Source organism: Agelaius tricolor, unplaced genomic scaffold (genome assembly GCF_023055355.1).
Source record: "Agelaius tricolor isolate 1412-34295 unplaced genomic scaffold, bAgeTri1.0.p SCAF_1, whole genome shotgun sequence".
In the NCBI taxonomy this organism is placed as follows: Eukaryota; Metazoa; Chordata; class Aves; order Passeriformes; family Icteridae; genus Agelaius; species Agelaius tricolor.
This window is the reverse complement of record NW_027269261.1, coordinates 34,068,111-34,074,228: the sequence shown is the minus strand read 5'-3', so window position 1 is coordinate 34,074,228 and position 6,118 is coordinate 34,068,111. Positions and strand designations below refer to the sequence as shown.

General features: G+C 47.3%; 2 protein-coding genes across 2 annotated transcripts in view; both read left to right on the top strand.

Annotated features, from left to right (window-relative positions):
• The first annotated feature begins 5,880 nt into the window (after positions 1-5,880).
• Positions 5,881-6,118, top strand: part of LOC139591106 (protein ELYS-like) — a 64,687-nt gene continuing 64,449 nt past the window's right edge. The window contains exon 1 of the mRNA XM_071429297.1: positions 5,881-6,030. The gene's annotated coding sequence lies outside the window, so the exon portion shown is untranslated. The remainder of the gene's footprint in view (positions 6,031-6,118) is intronic.
• LOC139591086 (protein ELYS-like) overlaps positions 6,005-6,118 on the top strand; it is a 43,511-nt gene continuing 43,397 nt past the window's right edge. The window contains exon 1 of the mRNA XM_071429254.1: positions 6,005-6,114. The gene's annotated coding sequence lies outside the window, so the exon portion shown is untranslated. The remainder of the gene's footprint in view (positions 6,115-6,118) is intronic.

Here is a 6,118-nt window from a genome sequence, read left to right as displayed (position 1 = left end):
AGTAGAATTAAAGGATGAGAATACTTAAATATTACATAAGTGTAAGAGATGTATAGAACTAATTGCTAGTATATCATAACCAGGCATTCTGAGTCCAGAAAATTAAATTAAGATGAGACTCTTAAACCTTACAAAAATCTCAGCTGAAACAATTATATCAGCTGAAATAATTCACAGTGAAATATCTCTAAAAGCCCAAACACCTGCCTTTTGTGTCTGAGTCTTTTTAATATTTGGCTTTAAAAACACCACATGCACTGTCAAAATAGATTCCTTCTGTGTAATTACTGAAAGGCAGTATTTAATTCCTTGTTTTTAAACTTGCACCCTTGTAATTTGGATAAGTATAACCACATTGCTAAGCATCCCGTCTCTTTAAACAATCCTGTGCTTGAAAATAATCATTACACCACTGCAGCATCTTCTTCTTTGTTTCACCTTTACACCCCTGATACATGCCAACAGTATGACCTTCATTTTAACACAGAGCTTTCTTCATCTCGGTATTTGCTTACTTTTGGTGTAGCTTACTAAAAATGCCAGACCACGAGGACCAAGAAGTGCTTGTAGAGGACGCTACTGCATCATCTTCACAATGATTTGAAAAAAATATTATCAAGCATGCAACACCTTCCATTTCAACTTGAGGCAGAATCACAGATACTCAAATACAAGACAAAGGCAAAAGTGGATGCCAACTGGATACACCAAAGCAGCAGCCACACCCCAGTGCTGGGGCAGCACAAAGCAGCAGAGTGCTCGTGGGTCTCACCCCTAATCAGATATTGACTTATTGACCAGGAAGAAAGGCTGTGCAGCAGGATGCCACCGGGGAGCCCAAACCCCACCTCCAGCTCCTTGTCATTCAAAAACTGCTTTTGGGGTCTTCTCCCAGCTTTCCCTGAGCAGACAGTCTGACTCAGTTCTGGAGCCCTTCCTTGCACCCAGCACTGTGTTCCAGGCTTCCCAATTCCCTGGGGAGGGGAATTGCCAGGGCCAGGTACGCCCGTGGGTGCACCAGGACGCAGTGTCCAGACACCCACAGCTGTACAGCAGCCAAACTGGTGCCTGAGTCTGGGGAGATCCTCTTCAGAGCTGCTGTGCTGCTGCAGCTGTGACTCCACTGGTTCCCAACCCAGCCATAACAATTAGACTTGGCAATCATTAACTTGGCTGAGTAAGAACATAAGCTTTCTAATACAGCTTGTCCGCCAGGTTTTCAACAATCCTAACTGCATGAAACCTGATGACATCTGGTACACCAAGCAGCCTAATTTTTCCAGCTCAGCTGAACATTTCCCATTTGCATGCACTTTGCATACATTTTCAGCTGCAGCATCTTCCCTCTTTGCTGCATCTTCCTTCCTGCTTCCTTCTCTATTTGCACAACATCTCACTGCTTTCTTCCTGTGTTTTGACTTTGCAATCCCTGCATCTCAAACCCACTTCCACTTATCTCACTCCCAGTCTGCTGGTGCCACAGACGCAGAGCTCTCTTCTTTGGTTTTGCCATCCTGCTCCTTTTCTCGCTGTTGGTTCCACCTTCTCTCATCCCCTTAATTGCCTCATGCTCATTTTACCTTGTTAATTGCTCACTCTTCTCTGGCTCTTTCTCATTTCAATAAATGCAACTATTAATACTCTTATTGTTTTCAAGCCACCAACTCCTCCATCATTCCCCTCCCCAGCTGGACAGGGGAGAGAAAATGAAAGCTCGTGTGTTGAGATAAAGACAGGGAGAGATCACTCACCAGCCACTGTCATGGGCAAAACAGACTTGATTCAGCGAGAAGGAATTTAATTTCTTAAAAATTATATCAGAGTGAGACAATGAGAAATAAAAGCTAAATACTAAAACACCTCGCCCCTACCCCTCCCATCTTTCTGGTTCAGCTTCACTCCTGAGTTTCTCTACCTTCTCCCCTTTCTGCAGCACAGAAGAATGGTTGCAGCCAGTTAAGCATGCATTTGTCTCTGCTGCTCCTTCCTCCTCAAGGGCAGGACACTTCACTGTTCCCCCGCCCTGGTGTGGATTCCCTCCCAGAGGAGACAGTCCTTCACCAGCTTCTCCAGTGTGAATCCTTCCCATGGGTTGCAGTGCTTCATGAACTGCTCTAGTGTGGGTCCCTTTCCAAGGGGTGCAGTCCTTCAGGAACAGGCTGCTCCAGCATGTGTTCCCTGCAGGATCACAAGTCCTGCTAGCAAACCTGCTCCAGTGTGGACTCTTCTCTCTATGGGATCCACAGGTCCTGCCAGGAGCCTACTCCACTGTGGGTTTCCCACAGGGTCACAGCCTGCTTTTGGGTATCCACCTGCTCTGGCATGGACCACAGGGGACTGCAGGGGGACAGCTGCCTCAACATGGTCTTTACCACAGGCTGCAGGGGAATCTCTTCTCCAGTGACAGAAGCATCTCCTCCCCCTCCTTCTGCACTGACCGTGGTGTCTGCAGAGCTGTTCCCTGACTCCATATTCTCACTCCTCTCTCTGGTTGGAATTGCACCTTTTCTTACTTTCTTAAATCTGTTATTCCATGGGAGCTACCACCATTGCTATGAACCGGCCTTAGCAGGCAGCAGGTCTGTCCTGGAGCTTCCAGGCATTGGCTGGGGAACCTTCTGGCAGCTTCTCACAGAAGCCATCCTTGAGGCTCCTCCACTACCAAAACCTGGCCACACAAACCCAGTACAAACATGCACCTCTATTCTCTTTGCTTTGTAAGCTCAGTGAAAGGCTGGACTCCTCCTCATGAAACTCCTCCTCCCTCATCGGGCCCCTGCCCCTACATTCAGTCAGGGCTGTTTTTGTGGAAGCCTCAAAATGACCTCTTCTTAGCCAGCTCCAGCTCTCCCCTCCATCTCCCATCACCTTGCCACAAGTCAGCTCCCCCTGAGAGGTTATTCTCTCTGTCATAGCTCTGCCCTCCCCTTTCCCTTCCCTCACTTAACCACCATACCCATTTTTGAAGACTCCTCTTTATCTTGCTCTCCAGACTCTAGAATGGGTGGTATAAAATTGTGTTCTTGTCCTCTTTCTCTTCTATGCCTTTATCTCCATGTAATCCCTACCACAAACATAAATTCACCTGCCAAGCAGCTTAAAAACCCAGTGCTCAATTCAGATTAATCTCTAAAAGAGAGATCAACCCAACCAAAAGTAAAAGGGTACAGCATAGATGTCTCTACCTACAATGGCTCCATCTAGGCATCCATTACAGCTAATCCTATGGGAGGTATCTAAAGCCAGCCAGGAGAGGCACTCAGGAAAAAGCTGTTTCCTTTCCCCACCTAAAAAAGGGAGTCCAGCTGAATGGATTGATGACTGTACTGTAGACACCTAAAACTTGGCAGGATGAGTCATTTTTCCAAACACGTCCTTGCTCAGCTCCCTGATGCCTGCTCAGATAAGCCTTGCTCTCAGTTGAAGCTCAAGCTTTGCTAAACCAGCCAAGTTCATCCCACGGCCCCTCAGCTGCTGTTTAGGCCAATGTTCACTTATGCCTCTGACAGGGGGGACAGCTATGGTCCAGACTTCTCCTCGTGTCCTTATTCAGATCATACCCAAACCTTGAAAACACTGTTCCACAAATAATTCCTGACATGAAGCCCTTCTGTCTCCATGTGTGGAGCTAAGGCTCTCACCCCTGCTGAATTGCCACTTTGAATTGTGTTTACTGCCAAAGCACTTGTCTTTCCCTCCATAAACGCAGCCCTGTTCTGCACATAATCACTCTACATGTCTTTGCAAAGGATATGGGTCTGGCTGGTCCTCCAGTGCTGCCATGCCTATCTTTGCATTTCTCCCTGAGCTCCCTGCTCTCTGTCACATCAGATGAGAGCTGTCTGTCCTCGCTTTCGAGCCCACCCCAGATCTGTCTCTGTCATGCACAGCCTCTCACATGTAACAGCCAGCTCTGCTGTCACCCATCAGCTGGTGAACAGGGCCAGGCTTCCTTCTTTGCAGGCAAATTCTGTCTCACCAACACCCTGGGACTTGTGCACAGCCTCCCCCAAGGTCAGGGGCTGGGCTGGCCTGTGCAATCCTTATGGTGGGCTCCTTCTCCGTGACCTGTGCTCTTCTATTAAATAAATTAATAGATCTAAAATGGCAACAGCAGCCACCAAGTCACAAAAAAGATTTGCATAATAGTATAAAGAATGGCAACTCAACATTAAGAGTGTGAAAAGTGCATATTATATGGCTCTACGCAGATATTTACTATATGTATTATGTTGTATTGATTAGTAGTGCTGTATTAACATTTTAATAGTATGGTAAATGTAGTTTTGTAGCTAAAATGTAACTTTTGTAGTTAAAATAGAAACTATGTATGTGGGAATTATTTTTAAGATAGGAATGAGGTACTTGCACTGAGATAGCAGCCACAGGACACCTAAATCTTTCAGAGAAAGAGAATTTATTGCTCCATTAGCAGAAGAAATGAACTTCTTCCCACCTTGCTCAGCCCTGAAGATGCCGTCAGGATTAAGAGGAAGAAGTTGACACTGACCAGACAGAATCCTTTGTTTGAATGGAATTTATGCACCATGTATGAGATGTATGAATATGCAACAGGCTATTGCTTGTAAGGGTTAATCCTCTGTTAACCTGTGTCCTTTTTTGGGCATATTTTGCCCAGGTAAAGGTACCCGGACAGTCCATAATTCTTTGTTTTTATTGTCTCATATTGTCCTAATCCCAATTGGTCAAATTTTTATTACTCTAATTATATTACTATTTTAATAACCATTTTATTACTATTAAACTTTTAAAATTCTAAAAACAAGTGATTGGCATTTTTCACAAGAAGCATAGCTGTAATTTAGGGATAATGTATGCTGGGAGAAATTAAATGCCTTTGCCACCCCTTTGATGATGCTGCCACTTAGAAGCATTGCACATTTCATAGAGTCATAGAATGGCTTGGGTCAGAAGGGACTTTAAAGATCATCTTGTTCCAACACCCCTGCCATGGGGAGGGATGCCTTCCACTATACTATTTGTTTATCAATACCTGAAAATATTTCTTTAATGTCAAAGAATGTTTTGACCACATTAAAATATATACACTGAAAGGATTAGCATTTGACTTGCACTTTTGACCTCACACTTACTTTTTCTCCTTTCAGTGACTAACAGAGTAATATTAATTTTATATTAATTTGTTGGGTTTTTACATACAATTTCTTATTAAAATTAAGAGGAAAACTGCAGCTAAATAGCCTACCCCTTTAAATCCTTTCAAATGGGTGACCTAATGACTGGCCTTCCAGTACCTGAAGGGAACCTACAAGAAAGATGGACAGGGACTTTTTACAAGAGCATGACAGGAGAAGGGGGAATGGATCCAAACAAAGAGTGTAGGTTTTGGTTAGATCGTAGGAGGAAGTCTTTTACTGTGAGGGTGATGAGGCCCTGAAACAGGTTGCCCAGAGAAGCTGTGGATGCTCCATTGCTGTAAGTGTTCAAGGCCAGGCTGAAAAGTGCTTTGAGCAACCTGGTCCAGCGAGAGATGTCCCCGCCCGTGGCAGGGTGGCTGTAACTCGATGATCTTTAGAGTCCCTTCCTACCCAAACCATTCTGTGATTCAATGAACTCCAGGGGGGAAGGCGGAGGAGTGGGTGAGCGGCTCCTGCGATGAGAGGGTCACAGGTAGGCAGAGCCAGCTTTCCCCTGCCGGCGGTTTCCCCATAAGGTGCGGGGCAGGACAGCAGAGCCGTCCCCACGAGGTGCGGGGCAGGACAGCAGAGCTGTCCCCACGAACGGGCCCCGCAGGGCGGCGGTCCTGCCAGCCCAAGAACTACAGCTCCCGGCGTGCCCCGCGACAGACAGCAGCCACCGGGGCGGGGGCGGAAGCGGCTGCCGCGCAGCACGCCGGGATCCGTAGTCCGGAGGCCACTACAGCCAGCGCCCGGGGCCGTGTCCCGCGCATTTGAAAATTCCCGCGGAGGTTCGCTGGGGATCTCGCGAGAACTCGGCCCGTCCCCCCCACTCCCGTCCCGCCCCCCGCGCGGCGGGTGAGCGAGCGAGGTGGGTGCGCGGGCGCGGGGCCGGGCCGTGTCGTGCCGTTGTCGCCGCTGCCGCCGCTGCGGGAGGGAGATGCCACCGGCACCGGCAC